General features: G+C 37.0%; 26 non-coding genes across 26 annotated transcripts; all 26 read left to right on the top strand.

Annotated features, from left to right (window-relative positions):
• Positions 1–365: 365 nt before the first annotated feature.
• TRNAT-AGU (transfer RNA threonine (anticodon AGU)) lies at positions 366–439 on the top strand. The gene has a single exon. It is a non-coding gene; the product is annotated as a tRNA-Thr (tRNA).
• Positions 440–718: 279 nt separating this feature from the next.
• Positions 719–792, top strand: TRNAT-AGU (transfer RNA threonine (anticodon AGU)). Its single transcript has one exon. It is a non-coding gene; the product is annotated as a tRNA-Thr (tRNA).
• Positions 793–1072: 280 nt separating this feature from the next.
• TRNAT-CGU (transfer RNA threonine (anticodon CGU)) lies at positions 1073–1146 on the top strand. The gene has a single exon. It is a non-coding gene; the product is annotated as a tRNA-Thr (tRNA).
• An 843-nt stretch (positions 1147–1989) lies between these two features.
• TRNAT-AGU (transfer RNA threonine (anticodon AGU)) lies at positions 1990–2063 on the top strand. The gene has a single exon. It is a non-coding gene; the product is annotated as a tRNA-Thr (tRNA).
• Positions 2064–2343: 280 nt separating this feature from the next.
• TRNAT-AGU (transfer RNA threonine (anticodon AGU)) lies at positions 2344–2417 on the top strand. Its single transcript has one exon. It is a non-coding gene; the product is annotated as a tRNA-Thr (tRNA).
• Positions 2418–2697: 280 nt separating this feature from the next.
• Positions 2698–2771, top strand: TRNAT-AGU (transfer RNA threonine (anticodon AGU)). Its single transcript has one exon. It is a non-coding gene; the product is annotated as a tRNA-Thr (tRNA).
• A 136-nt stretch (positions 2772–2907) lies between these two features.
• Positions 2908–2981, top strand: TRNAT-AGU (transfer RNA threonine (anticodon AGU)). The gene has a single exon. It is a non-coding gene; the product is annotated as a tRNA-Thr (tRNA).
• A 280-nt stretch (positions 2982–3261) lies between these two features.
• TRNAT-AGU (transfer RNA threonine (anticodon AGU)) lies at positions 3262–3335 on the top strand. Its single transcript has one exon. It is a non-coding gene; the product is annotated as a tRNA-Thr (tRNA).
• Positions 3336–3969: 634 nt separating this feature from the next.
• TRNAT-AGU (transfer RNA threonine (anticodon AGU)) lies at positions 3970–4043 on the top strand. The gene has a single exon. It is a non-coding gene; the product is annotated as a tRNA-Thr (tRNA).
• Positions 4044–4533: 490 nt separating this feature from the next.
• On the top strand, positions 4534–4607 carry TRNAT-AGU (transfer RNA threonine (anticodon AGU)). The gene has a single exon. It is a non-coding gene; the product is annotated as a tRNA-Thr (tRNA).
• Positions 4608–5451: 844 nt separating this feature from the next.
• Positions 5452–5525, top strand: TRNAT-AGU (transfer RNA threonine (anticodon AGU)). The gene has a single exon. It is a non-coding gene; the product is annotated as a tRNA-Thr (tRNA).
• A 280-nt stretch (positions 5526–5805) lies between these two features.
• TRNAT-AGU (transfer RNA threonine (anticodon AGU)) lies at positions 5806–5879 on the top strand. The gene has a single exon. It is a non-coding gene; the product is annotated as a tRNA-Thr (tRNA).
• A 280-nt stretch (positions 5880–6159) lies between these two features.
• On the top strand, positions 6160–6233 carry TRNAT-AGU (transfer RNA threonine (anticodon AGU)). The gene has a single exon. It is a non-coding gene; the product is annotated as a tRNA-Thr (tRNA).
• A 280-nt stretch (positions 6234–6513) lies between these two features.
• Positions 6514–6587, top strand: TRNAT-AGU (transfer RNA threonine (anticodon AGU)). Its single transcript has one exon. It is a non-coding gene; the product is annotated as a tRNA-Thr (tRNA).
• A 136-nt stretch (positions 6588–6723) lies between these two features.
• TRNAT-AGU (transfer RNA threonine (anticodon AGU)) lies at positions 6724–6797 on the top strand. Its single transcript has one exon. It is a non-coding gene; the product is annotated as a tRNA-Thr (tRNA).
• Positions 6798–7077: 280 nt separating this feature from the next.
• Positions 7078–7151, top strand: TRNAT-AGU (transfer RNA threonine (anticodon AGU)). The gene has a single exon. It is a non-coding gene; the product is annotated as a tRNA-Thr (tRNA).
• A 634-nt stretch (positions 7152–7785) lies between these two features.
• Positions 7786–7859, top strand: TRNAT-AGU (transfer RNA threonine (anticodon AGU)). The gene has a single exon. It is a non-coding gene; the product is annotated as a tRNA-Thr (tRNA).
• Positions 7860–8493: 634 nt separating this feature from the next.
• On the top strand, positions 8494–8567 carry TRNAT-AGU (transfer RNA threonine (anticodon AGU)). Its single transcript has one exon. It is a non-coding gene; the product is annotated as a tRNA-Thr (tRNA).
• Positions 8568–8847: 280 nt separating this feature from the next.
• TRNAT-AGU (transfer RNA threonine (anticodon AGU)) lies at positions 8848–8921 on the top strand. The gene has a single exon. It is a non-coding gene; the product is annotated as a tRNA-Thr (tRNA).
• A 280-nt stretch (positions 8922–9201) lies between these two features.
• Positions 9202–9275, top strand: TRNAT-AGU (transfer RNA threonine (anticodon AGU)). Its single transcript has one exon. It is a non-coding gene; the product is annotated as a tRNA-Thr (tRNA).
• Positions 9276–10263: 988 nt separating this feature from the next.
• On the top strand, positions 10264–10337 carry TRNAT-AGU (transfer RNA threonine (anticodon AGU)). The gene has a single exon. It is a non-coding gene; the product is annotated as a tRNA-Thr (tRNA).
• Positions 10338–10971: 634 nt separating this feature from the next.
• On the top strand, positions 10972–11045 carry TRNAT-AGU (transfer RNA threonine (anticodon AGU)). The gene has a single exon. It is a non-coding gene; the product is annotated as a tRNA-Thr (tRNA).
• Positions 11046–11325: 280 nt separating this feature from the next.
• TRNAT-AGU (transfer RNA threonine (anticodon AGU)) lies at positions 11326–11399 on the top strand. The gene has a single exon. It is a non-coding gene; the product is annotated as a tRNA-Thr (tRNA).
• A 634-nt stretch (positions 11400–12033) lies between these two features.
• Positions 12034–12107, top strand: TRNAT-AGU (transfer RNA threonine (anticodon AGU)). Its single transcript has one exon. It is a non-coding gene; the product is annotated as a tRNA-Thr (tRNA).
• Positions 12108–12741: 634 nt separating this feature from the next.
• On the top strand, positions 12742–12815 carry TRNAT-AGU (transfer RNA threonine (anticodon AGU)). Its single transcript has one exon. It is a non-coding gene; the product is annotated as a tRNA-Thr (tRNA).
• Positions 12816–13095: 280 nt separating this feature from the next.
• TRNAT-AGU (transfer RNA threonine (anticodon AGU)) lies at positions 13096–13169 on the top strand. The gene has a single exon. It is a non-coding gene; the product is annotated as a tRNA-Thr (tRNA).
• Positions 13170–13419: the final 250 nt, after the last annotated feature.

Below are 13419 nucleotides of genomic sequence, written 5' to 3'. Positions count from 1 at the left end.
CAATTTTGAAGTAACACAGCAGCTTTCATGTGGTGCTCTGGCTTAGTTGAACAGGAGATCCTGAGTTCAAATCTCAGCAGTGTCTTATTTTCATTCCGTTTTCTGATCTTTGTGTGCAGGTTGCTGTTAAAGCATAGAAAAGTAAGATGTGCAAAACCTTTAGATTCATTCACTCTGGCTTACTTTGTCATCATTATACAAAGTTTAAAGAAGTCGGTAATTTCCAAGTAACACAGCATCTAAAATGTGGAGCTGTGGCTTAGATGGTTAAAACCTTTAGATTTATTCACTCTGGCTTATTTTGTTACCATTATACGCAGTTTAGAGAAGCAGTCAATTTTCAAGTAACACAGCAGCTTTTATGTGGTGCTGTGGCTTAGTTGGTTAAAGCGCCTGTCTAGTAAACAGGAGATCCTGAGTTCAAATCTCAGCAGTGCCTTATTTTCATTCCGTTTTCTGATCTTTGTGTGCAGGTTTCTGTTAAAGCATAGAAAAGTAAGATGTGCAAAATCTTTAGATTCATTCACTCTGGCTTACTTTGTCATCATTATACAGAGTTTAAAGAAGTCGGTAATTTCCAAGTAACACAGCATCTAAAATGTGGTGCTGTGGCTTAGATGGTAAAACCTTTAGATTTATTCACTCTGGCTTAATTTGTTACCATTATACGAAGTTTAGAGAAGCAGGCAATTTTCAAGTAACACAGTAGCTTTCATGTGGTGCTGTGGCTTAGTTGGTCAAAGCGCCTGTCTAGTAAACAGGAGATCCTGAGTTCAAATCTCAGCAGTGCCTTATTTTCATTCCGTTTTCTGATCTTTGTGTGCAGGTTGCTGTTAAAGCATAGAAAAGTAAGATGTGCAAAATCTTTAGATTCATTCACTCTGGCTTACTTTGTCATCAGTATACAAAGTTTAAAGAAGTCGGTAATTTCCAAGTAACACAGCATCTAAAATGTGGTGCTGTGGCTTAGATGGTTAAAACCTTTAGATTTATTCACTCTGGCTTAATTTGTTACCATTATACGAAGTTTAGAGAAGCAGGCAATTTTCAAGTAACACAGTAGATTTCATGTGGTGCTGTGGCTTAGTTGGTCAAAGCGCCTGTCTCGTAAACAGGAGATCCTGAGTTCAAATCTCAGCAGTGCCTTATTTTCATTCTGTTTTAGGATCTTTGTTTGAAGTTTGCTGTTATAGCATAGAAAATAAGATGTGCAGAACCTTTAGATTCATTCACTATGGCTTACTTTGTCATCATTATACAAAGTTTAAAGAAGTCGGTAATTTCCAAGTAACACAGCATCTAAAATGTGGTGCTGTGGCTTAGATGGTTAAAACCTTTAGATTTATTCACACTGGCTTATTTTGTTACCATTATACGAAGTTTAGAGAAGCAGGCAATTTTCAAGTAACACAGCAGCTTTCATGTGGTGCTGTGGCTTAGTTGGTTAAAGCGCCTGTCTAGTAAACAGGAGATCCTGAGTTCAAATCTAAGCAGTGCCTTATTTTCATTCTGTTTTATGATCTTTGTGTGCAGGTTGCAGTTAAAGCATAGAAAAGTAAGATGTGCAAAACCTTTAGATTCATTCACTCTGGCTTACTTTGTCATCAGTATACAAAGTTTAAAGAAGTCGGTAATTTCCAAGTAACACAGCATCTAAAATGTGGTGCTGTGGCTTAGATGGTTAAAACCTTTAGATTTATTCACTCTGGCTTAATTTGTTACCATTATACGAAGTTTAGAGAAGCAGGCAATTTTCAAGTAACACAGTAGCTTTCATGTGGTGCTGTGGCTTAGTTGGTCAAAGCGCCTGTCTAGTAAACAGGAGATCCTGAGTTCAAATCTCAGAAGTGCCTTATTTTCATTCTGTTTTAGGATCTTTGTTTGAAGTTTGCTGGTAAAGCATAGAAAATAAGATGTGCAGAACCTTTAGATTCATTCATTAAGTTTAGAGAAGCAGGCAATTTTCAAGTAACACAGCAGCTTTCATGTGGTGCTGTGGCTTAGTTGGTTAAAGCGCCTGTCTAGTAAACAGGAGATCCTGAGTTCAAATCTCAGCAGTGCCTTATTTTCATTCTGTTTTATGATCTTTGTGTGCAGGTTGCGGTTAAAGCATAGAAAAGTAAGATGTGCAAAACCTTTAGATTCATTCACTATGGCTTACTTTGTCATCATTATACAAAGTTTAAAGAAGTCGGTAATTTCCAAGTAACACAGCATCTAAAATGTGGTGCTGTGGCTTAGATGGTTAAAACCTTTAGATTTATTCACTCTGGCTTATTTTGTTACCATTATACGAAGTTTAGAGAAGCAGTCAATTTTCAAGTAACACAGCAGCTTTCATGTGGTGCTGTGGCTTAGTTGGTTAAAGTGCCTGTCTAGTAAACAGGAGATCCTGAGTTCAAATCTCAGCAGTGCCTTATTTTCATTCCGTTTTCTGATCTTTTTGTGCAGGTTGCTGTTAAAGCATAGAAAAGTAAGATGTGCAAAATCTTTAGATTCATTCACTCTGGCTTACTTTGTCATCAGTATACAAAGTATAAAGAAGTCGGTAATTTCCAAGTAACACAGCATCTAAAATGTGGTGCTGTGGCTTAGATGGTTAAAACCTTTAGATTTATTCACTCTGGCTTAATTTGTTACCATTATACGAAGTTTAGAGAAGCAGGCAATTTTCAAGTAACACAGTAGCTTTCATGTGGTGCTGTGGCTTAGTTGGTCAAAGCGCCTGTCTAGTAAACAGGAGATCCTGAGTTCAAATCTCAGCAGTGCCTTATTTTCATTCTGTTTTAGGATCTTTGTTTTAAGTTTGCTGTTAAAGCATAGAAAATAAGATGTGCAGAACCTTTAGATTCATTCACTAAATTTAGAGAAGCAGGCAATTTTCAAGTAACACAGCAGCTTTCATGTGGTGCTGTGGCTTAGTTGGTTAAAGCGCCTGTCTAGTAAACAGGAGATCCTGAGTTCAAATCTCAGCAGTGCCTTATTTTCATTCTGTTTTATGATCTTTGTGTGCAGGTTGCGGTTAAAGCATAGAAAAGTAAGATGTGCAAAACTTTTAGATTCATTCACTCTGGCTTACTTTGTCATCATTATACAAAGTTTAAAGAAGTCGGTAATTTCCAAGTAACACAGCATCTAAAATGTGGTGCTGTGGCTTAGATGGTTAAAACCTTTAGATTTATTCACACTGGCTTATTTTGTTACCATTATACGAAGTTTAGAGAAGCAGGCAATTTTGAAATAACACAGTGGCTTTCATGTGGTGCTGTGGCTTAGTTGGTCAAAGCGCCTGTCTAGTAAACAGGAGATCCTGAGTTCAAATCTCAGCAGTGCCTTATTTTCATTCCGTTTTCTGATCTTTGTGTGCAGGTTGCTGTTAAAGCATAGAAAAGTAAGATGTGCAAAACCTTTAGATTCATTCACTCTGGCTTACTTTGTCATCATTATACAAAGTTTAAAGAAGTCGGTAATTTCCAAGTAACACAGCATCTAAAATGTGGTGCTGTGGCTTAGATGGTTAAAACCTTTAGATTTATTCACTCTGGCTTATTTTGTTACCATTATACGAAGTTTAGAGAAGCAGTCAATTTTCAAGTAACACAGCAGCTTTCATGTGGTGCTGTGGCTTAGTTGGTTAAAGCGTCTGTCTAGAAAACAGGAGAGTCTGAGTTCAAATCTCAGCAGTGCCTTATTTTCATTCCGTTTTCTGATCTTTTTGTGCAGGTTGCTGTTAAAGCATAGAAAAGTAAGATGTGCAAAATCTTTAGATTCATTCACTCTGGCTTACTTTGTCATCAGTATACAAAGTATAAAGAAGTCGGTAATTTCCAAGTAACACAGCATCTAAAATGTGGTGCTGTGGCTTAGATGGTTAAAACCTTTAGATTTATTCACTCTGGCTTAATTTGTTACCATTATACGAAGTTTAGAGAAGCAGGCAATATTCAAGTAACACAGTAGCTTTCATGTGGTGCTGTGGCTTAGTTGGTCAAAGCGCCTGTCTAGTAAACAGGAGATCCTGAGTTCAAATCTCAGCAGTGCCTTATTTTCATTCTGTTTTAGGATCTTTGTTTTAAGTTTGCTGTTAAAGCATAGAAAATAAGATGTGCAGAACCTTTAGATTCATTCACTAAATTTAGAGAAGCAGGCAATTTTCAAGTAACACAGCAGCTTTCATGTGGTGCTGTGGCTTAGTTGGTTAAAGCGCCTGTCTAGTAAACAGGAGATCCTAAGTTCAAATCTCAGCAGTGCCTTATTTTCATTCTGTTTTATGATCTTTGTGTGCAGGTTGCGGTTAAAGCATAGAAAAGTAAGATGTGCAAAACTTTTAGATTCATTCACTCTGGCTTACTTTGTCATCATTATACAAAGTTTAAAGAAGTCGGTAATTTCCAAGTAACACAGCATCTAAAATGTGGTGCTGTGGCTTAGATGGTTAAAACCTTTAGATTTATTCACACTGGCTTATTTTGTTACCATTATACGAAGTTTAGAGAAGCAGGCAATTTTAAAATAACACAGCAGCTTTCATGTGGTGCTGTGGCTTAGTTGGTCAAAGCGCCTGTCTAGTAAACAGGAGATCCTGAGTTCAAATCTCAGCAGTGCCTTATTTTCATTCCGTTTTCTGATCTTTGTGTGCAGGTTGCTGTTAAAGCATAGAAAAGTAAGATGTGCAAAACCTTTAGATTCATTCACTCTGGCTTAATTTGTCATCATTATACAAAGTTTAAAGAAGTCGGTAATTTCCAAGTAACACAGCATCTAAAATGTGGTGCTGTGGCTTAGATGGTTAAAACCTTTAGATTTATTCACTCTGGCTTATTTTGTTACCATTATACGAAGTTTAGAGAAGCAGTCAATTTTCAAGTAACACAGCAGCTTTCATGTGGTGCTGTGGCTTAGTTGGTTAAAGCGTCTGTCTAGAAAACAGGAGAGTCTGAGTTCAAATCTCAGCAGTGCCTTATTTTCATTCCGTTTTCTGATCTTTGTGTGCAGGTTGCTGTTAAAGCATAGAAAAGTAAGATGTGCAAAATCTTTAGATTCATTCACTCTGGCTTACTTTGTCATCAGTATACAAAGTTTAAAGAAGTCGGTAATTTCCAAGTAACACAGCATCTAAAATGTGGTGCTGTGGCTTAGATGGTTAAAACCTTTAGATTTATTCACTCTGGCTTAATTTGTTACCATTATACGAAGTTTAGAGAAGCAGGCAATTTTCAAGTAACACAGTAGCTTTCATGTGGTGCTGTGGCTTAGTTGGTCAAAGCGCCTGTCTAGTAAACAGGAGATCCTGAGTTCAAATCTCAGAAGTGCCTTATTTTCATTCTGTTTTAGGATCTTTGTTTGAAGTTTGCTGTTAAAGCATAGAAAATAAGATGTGCAGAACCTTTAGATTCATTCACTAAGTTTAGAGAAGCAGGCAATTTTCAAGTAACACAGCAGCTTTCATGTGGTGCTGTGGCTTAGTTGGTTAAAGCGCCTGTCTAGTAAACAGGAGATCCTGAGTTCAAATCTCAGCAGTGCCTTATTTTCATTCTGTTTTATGATCTTTGTGTGCAGGTTGCGGTTAAAGCATAGAAAAGTAAGATGTGCAAAACCTTTAGATTCATTCACTATGGCTTACTTTGTCATCATTATACAAAGTTTAAAGAAGTCGGTAATTTCCAAGTAACACAGCATCTAAAATGTGGTGCTGTGGCTTAGATGGTTAAAACCTTTAGATTTATTCACTCTGGCTTATTTTGTTACCATTATACGAAGTTTAGAGAAGCAGTCAATTTTCAAGTAACACAGCAGCTTTCATGTGGTGCTGTGGCTTAGTTGGTTAAAGCGCCTGTCTAGTAAACAGGAGATCCTGAGTTCAAATCTCAGCAGTGCCTTATTTTCATTCCGTTTTCTGATCTTTTTGTGCAGGTTGCTGTTAAAGCATAGAAAAGTAAGATGTGCAAAATCTTTAGATTCATTCACTCTGGCTTACTTTGTCATCAGTATACAAAGTATAAAGAAGTCGGTAATTTCCAAGTAACACAGCATCTAAAATGTGGTGCTGTGGCTTAGATGGTTAAAACCTTTAGATTTATTCACTCTGGCTTAATTTGTAACCATTATACGAAGTTTAGAGAAGCAGGCAATTTTCAAGTAACACAGTAGCTTTCATGTGGTGCTGTGGCTTAGTTGGTCAAAGCGCCTGTCTAGTAAACAGGAGATCCTGAGTTCAAATCTCAGCAGTGCCTTATTTTCATTCCGTTTTCTGATCTTTTTGTGCAGGTTGCTGTTAAAGCATAGAAAAGTAAGATGTGCAAAATCTTTAGATTCATTCACTCTGGCTTACTTTGTCATCAGTATACAAAGTATAAAGAAGTCGGTAATTTCCAAGTAACACAGCATCTAAAATGTGGTGCTGTGGCTTAGATGGTTAAAACCTTTAGATTTATTCACTCTGGCTTAATTTGTTACCATTATACGAAGTTTAGAGAAGCAGGCAATTTTCAAGTAACACAGTAGCTTTCATGTGGTGCTGTGGCTTAGTTGGTCAAAGCGCCTGTCTAGTAAACAGGAGATCCTGAGTTCAAATCTCAGCAGTGCCTTATTTTCATTCTGTTTTAGGATCTTTGTTTTAAGTTTGCTGTTAAAGCATAGAAAATAAGATGTGCAGAACCTTTAGATTCATTCACTAAATTTAGAGAAGCAGGCAATTTTCAAGTAACACAGCAGCTTTCATGTGGTGCTGTGGCTTAGTTGGTTAAAGCGCCTGTCTAGTAAACAGGAGATCCTGAGTTCAAATCTCAGCAGTGCCTTATTTTCATTCTGTTTTATGATCTTTGTGTGCAGGTTGCGGTTAAAGCATAGAAAAGTAAGACGTGCAAAACCTTTAGATTCATTCACTATGGCTTACTTTGTCATCATTATACAAAGTTTAAAGAAGTCGGTAATTTCCAAGTAACACAGCATCTAAAATGTGGTGCTGTGGCTTAGATGGTTAAAACCTTTAGATTTATTCACACTGGCTTATTTTGTTACCATTATACGAAGTTTAGAGAAGCAGGCAATTTTCAAGTAACACAGCAGCTTTCATGTGGTGCTGTGGCTTAGTTGGTTAAAGCGCCTGTCTAGTAAACAGGAGATCCTGAGTTCAAATCTCAGCAGTGCCTTATTTTCATTCCGTTTTCTGATCTTTGTGTGCAGGTTGCTGTTAAAGCATAGAAAAGTAAGATGTGCAAAATCTTTAGATTCATTCACTCTGGCTTACTTTGTCATCATTATACAAAGTTTAAAGAAGTCGGTAATTTCCAAGTAACACAGCATCTAAAATGTGGTGCTATGGCTTAGATGGTTAAAACCTTTAGATTCATTCACTCTGGCTTATTTTGTTACCATTATACGAAGTTTAGAGAAGCAGGCAATTTTCAAGTAACACAGTAGCTTTCATGTGGTGCTGTGGCTTAGTTGGTTAAAGCGCATGTCTAGTAAACAGGAGATCCTGAGTTCAAATCTCAGCAGTGCCTTATTTTCATTCCGTTTTATGATCTTTGTGTGCAGGTTGCGGTTAAAGCATAGAAAAGTAAGATGTGCAAAACCTTTAGATTCATTCACTATGGCTTACTTTGTCATCATTATACAAAGTTTAAAGAAGTCGGTAATTTCCAAGTAACACAGCATCTAAAATGTGGTGCTATGGCTTAGATGGTTAAAACCTTTAGATTTATTCACTCTGGCTTATTTTGTTACCATTATACGAAGTTTAGAGAAGCAGGCAATTTTCAAGTAAATCAGTAGCTTTCATGTGGTACTGTGGCTTAGTTGGTTAAAGCGCCTGTCTAGTAAACAGGAGATCCTGAGTTCAAATCTCAGCAGTGCCTTATTTTCATTCCGTTTTATGATCTTTGTGTGCAGGTTGCGGTTAAAGCATAGAAAAGTAAGATGTGCAAAACCTTTAGATTCATTCACTATGGCTAACTTTGTCATCATTATACAAAGTTTAAAGAAGTCTGTAATTTCCAAGTAACACAGCATCTAAAATGTGGTGCTATGGCTTAGATGGTTAAAACCTTTAGATTTATTCACTCTGGCTTATTTTGTTACCATTATACGAAGTTTAGAGAAGCAGGCAATTTTCAAGTAACACAGTAGCTTTCATGTGGTGCTGTGGCTTAGTTGGTTAAAGCGCCTGTCTAGTAAACAGGAGATCCTGAGTTAAAATCTCAGCAGTGCCTTATTTTCATTCTGTTTTATGATCTTTGTGTGCAGGTTGCGGTTAAAGCATAGAAAAGTAAGATGTGCAAAATCTTTAGATTCATTCACTCTGGCTTACTTTGTCATCATTATACAGAGTTTAAAGAAGTCGGTAATTTCCAAGTAACACAGCATCTAAAATGTGGTGCTGTGGCTTAGATGGTTAAAACCTTTAGATTTATTCACTCTGGCTTAATTTGTTACCATTATACGAAGTTTAGAGAAGCAGACAATTTTCAAGTAACACGGTAGCTTTCATGTGGTGCTGTGGCTTAGTTGGTCAAAGCGCCTGTCTAGTAAACAGGAGATCCTGAGTTCAAATCTCAGCAGTGCCTTATTTTCATTCTGTTTTATGATCTTTGTGTGCAGGTTGCGGTTAAAGCATAGAAAAGTAAGATGTGCAAAATCTTTAGATTCATTCACTCTGGCTTACTTTGTCATCATTATACAGAGTTTAAAGAAGTCGGTAATTTCCAAGTAACACAGCATCTAAAATGTGGTGCTGTGGCTTAGATGGTTAAAACCTTTAGATTTATTCACTCTGGCTTAATTTGTTACCATTATACGAAGTTTAGAGAAGCAGACAATTTTCAAGTAACACGGTAGCTTTCATGTGGTGCTGTGGCTTAGTTGGTCAAAGCGCCTGTCTAGTAAACAGGAGATCCTGAGTTCAAATCTCAGCAGTGCCTTAATTTCATTCCGTTTTCTGATCTTTGTGTGCAGGTTGCTGTTAAAGCATAGAAAAGTAAGATGTGCAAAATCTTTAGATTCATTCACTCTGGCTTACTTTGTCATCAGTATACAAAGTTTAAAGAAGTCGGTAATTTCCAAGTAACACAGCATCTAAAATGTGGTGCTGTGGCTTAGATGGTTAAAACCTTTAGATTTATTCACTCTGGCTTATTTTGTTACCATTATACGAAGTTTAGAGGAGCAGTCAATTTTCAAGTAACACAACAGCTTTCATGTGGTGCTGTGGCTTAGTTGGTCAAAGCGCCTGTCTAGTAAACAGGAGATCCTGAGTTTAAATCTCAGCAGTGCCTTATTTTCATTCCGTTTTCTGACCTTTGTGTGCAGGTTGCGGTTAAAGCATAGAAAAGTAAGATGTGCAAAACCTTTAGATTCATTCACTATGGCTTACTTTGTCATCATTATACAAAGTTTAAAGAAGTCTGTAATTTCCAAGTAACACAGCATCTAAAATGTGGTGCTATGGCTTAGATGGTTAAAACCTTTAGATTTATTCACTCTGGCTTATTTTGTTACCATTATACGAAGTTTAGAGAAGCAGGCAATTTTCAAGTAACACAGTAGCTTTCATGTGGTGCTGTGGCTTAGTTGGTTAAAGCGCCTGTCTAGTAAACAGGAGATCCTGAGTTAAAATCTCAGCAGTGCCTTATTTTCATTCTGTTTTATGATCTTTGTGTGCAGGTTGCGGTTAAAGCATATAAAAGTAAGATGTGCAAAACCTTTAGATACATTCACTATGGCTTACTTTGTCATCAGTATACAAAGTTTAAAGAAGTCTGTAATTTCCAAGTAACACAGCATCTAAAATGTGGTGCTATGGCTTAGATGGTTAAAACCTTTAGATTTATTCACTCTGGCTTATTTTGTTACCATTATACGAAGTTTAGAGAAGCAGGCAATTTTCAAGTAACACAGTAGCTTTCATGTGGTGCTGTGGCTTAGTTGGTTAAAGCGCCTGTCTAGTAAACAGGCGATCCTGAGTTAAAATCTCAGCAGTGCCTTATTTTCATTCTGTTTTATGATCTTTGTGTGCAGGTTGCGGTTAAAGCATAGAAAAGTAAGATGTGCAAAACCTTTAGATTCATTCACTATGGCTTACTTTGTCATCATTATACAAAGTTTAAAGAAGTCGGTAATTTCCAAGTAACACAGCATCTAAAATGTGGTGCTGTGGCTTAGATGGTTAAAACCTTTAGATTTATTCACACTGGCTTATTTTGTTACCATTATACGAAGTTTAGAGAAGCAGGCAATTTTCAAGTAACACAGCAGCTTTCATGTGGTGCTGTGGCTTAGTTGGTTAAAGCGCCTGTCTAGTAAACAGGAGATCCTGAGTTCAAATCTCAGCAGTGCCTTATTTTCATTCCATTTTCTGATCTTTGTGTGCAGGTTGCTGTTAAAGCATAGAAAAGTAAGATGTGCAAAATCTTTAGATTCATTCACTCTGGCTTACTTTGTCATCATTATACAAAGTTTAAAGAAGTCGGTAATTTCCAAGTAACACAGCATCTAAAATGTGGTGCTATGGCTTAGATGGTTAAAACCTTTAGATTCATTCACTCTGGCTTATTTTGTTACCATTATACGAAGTTTAGAGAAGCAGGCAATTTTCAAGTAACACAGTAGCTTTCATGTGGTGCTGTGGCTTAGTTGGTTAAAGCGCATGTCTAGTAAACAGGAGATCCTGAGTTCAAATCTCAGCAGTGCCTTATTTTCATTCCGTTTTATGATCTTTGTGTGCAGGTTGCGGTTAAAGCATAGAAAAGTAAGATGTGCAAAACCTTTAGATTCATTCACTATGGCTTACTTTGTCATCATTATACAAAGTTTAAAGAAGTCGGTAATTTCCAAGTAACACAGCATCTAAAATGTGGTGCTATGGCTTAGATGGTTAAAACCTTTAGATTTATTCACTTTGGCTTATTTTGTTACCATTATACGAAGTTTAGAGAAGCAGGCAATTTTCAAGTAAATCAGTAGCTTTCATGTGGTGCTGTGGCTTAGTTGGTTAAAGCGCCTGTCTAGTAAACAGGAGATCCTGAGTTCAAATCTCAGCAGTGCCTTATTTTCATTCCGTTTTATGATCTTTGTGTGCAGGTTGCGGTTAAAGCATAGAAAAGTAAGATGTGCAAAACCTTTAGATTCATTCACTATGGCTTACTTTGTCATCATTATACAGAGTTTAAAGAAGTCGGTAATTTCCAAGTAACACAGCATCTAAAATGTGGTGCTGTGGCTTAGATGGTTAAAACCTTTAGATTTATTCACTCTGGCTTAATTTGTTACCATTATACGAAGTTTAGAGAAGCAGACAATTTTCAAGTAACACGGTAGCTTTCATGTGGTGCTGTGGCTTAGTTGGTCAAAGCGCCTGTCTAGTAAACAGGAGATCCTGAGTTCAAATCTCAGCAGTGCCTTATTTTCATTCCGTTTTATGATCTTTGTGTGCAGGTTGCGGTTAAAGCATAGAAAAGTAAGATGTGCAAAACCTTTAGATTCATTCACTATGGCTTACTTTGTCATCATTATACAAAGTTTAAAGAAGTCTGTAATTTCCAAGTAACACAGCATCTAAAATGTGGTGCTATGGCTTAGATGGTTAAAACCTTTAGATTTATTCACTCTGGCTTATTTTGTTACCATTATACGAAGTTTAGAGGAGCAGTCAATTTTCAAGTAACACAACAGCTTTCATGTGGTGCTGTGGCTTAGTTGGTTAAAGCGCCTGTCTAGTAAACAGGAGATCCTGAGTTAAAATCTCAGCAGTGCCTTATTTTCATTCTGTTTTATGATCTTTGTGTGCAGGTTGCGGTTAAAGCATAGAAAAGTAAGATGTGCAAAATCTTTAGATTCATTCACTCTGGCTTACTTTGTCATCATTATACAGAGTTTAAAGAAGTCGGTAATTTCCAAGTAACACAGCATCTAAAATGTGGTGCTGTGGCTTAGATGGTTAAAACCTTTAGATTTATTCACTCTGGCTTAATTTGTTACCATTATACGAAGTTCAGAGAAGCAGGCAATTTTCAAGTAACACGGTAGCTTTCATGTGGTGCTGTGGCTTAGTTGGTCAAAGCGCCTGTCTAGTAAACAGGAGATCCTGAGTTCAAATCTCAGCAGTGCCTTATTTTCATTCCGTTTTCTGACCTTTGTGTGCAGGTTGCGGTTAAAGCATAGAAAAGTAAGATGTGCAAAACCTTTAGATTCATTCACTCTGGCTTACTTTGTCATCATTATACAAAGTTTAAAGAAGTCTGTAATTTCCAAGTAACACAGCATCTAAAATGTGGTGCTATGGCTTAGATGGTTAAAACCTTTAGATTTATTCACTCTGGCTTATTTTGTTACCATTATACGAAGTTTAGAGAAGCAGGCAATTTTCAAGTAACACAGTAGCTTTCATGTGGTGCTGTGGCTTAGTTGGTTAAAGCGCCTGTCTAGTAAACAGGAGATCCTGAGTTAAAATCTCAGCAGTGCCTTATTTTCATTCTGTTTTATGATCTTTGTGTGCAGGTTGCGGTTAAAGCATAGAAAAGTAAGATGTGCAAAATCTTTAGATTCATTCACTCTGGCTTACTTTGTCATCATTATACAGAGTTTAAAGAAGTCGGTAATTTCCAAGTAACACAGCATCTAAAATGTGGTGCTGTGGCTTAGATGGTTAAAACCTTTAGATTTATTCACTCTGGCTTAATTTGTTACCATTATACGAAGTTTAGAGAAGCAGACAATTTTCAAGTAACACGGTAGCTTTCATGTGGTGCTGTGGCTTAGTTGGTCAAAGCGCCTGTCTAGTAAACAGGAGATCCTGAGTTCAAATCTCAGCAGTGCCTTAATTTCATTCCGTTTTCTGATCTTTGTGTGCAGGTTGCTGTTAAAGCATAGAAAAGTAAGATGTGCAAAATCTTTAGATTCATTCACTCTGGCTTACTTTGTCATCAGTATACAAAGTTTAAAGAAGTCGGTAATTTCCAAGTAACACAGCATCTAAAATGTGGTGCTGTGGCTTAGATGGTTAAAACCTTTAGATTTATTCACTCTGGCTTATTTTGTTACCATTATACGAAGTTTAGAGGAGCAGTCAATTTTCAAGTAACACAACAGCTTTCATGTGGTGCTGTGGCTTAGTTGGTCAAAGCGCCTGTCTAGTAAACAGGAGATCCTGAGTTCAAATCTCAGCAGTGCCTTATTTTCATTCCGTTTTCTGACCTTTGTGTGCAGGTTGCGGTTAAAGCATAGAAAAGTAAGATGTGCAAAACCTTTAGATTCATTCACTATGGCTTACTTTGTAATCATTATACAAAGTTTAAAGAAGTCTGTAATTTCCAAGTAACACAGCATCTAAAATGTGGTGCTATGGCTTAGATGGTTAAAACCTTTAGATTTATTCACTCTGGCTTATTTTGTTACCATTATACGAAGTTTAGAGAAGCAGGC

The sequence above is a fragment of the Crinia signifera genome, chromosome 11 (genome assembly GCF_055691185.1).
Source record: "Crinia signifera chromosome 11, ASM5569118v1, whole genome shotgun sequence".
Classification (NCBI taxonomy): Eukaryota; Metazoa; Chordata; class Amphibia; order Anura; family Myobatrachidae; genus Crinia; species Crinia signifera.
The sequence above is the reverse complement of the archived record's forward strand: the minus strand, read 5'-3'. Positions and strand labels throughout refer to the sequence as shown.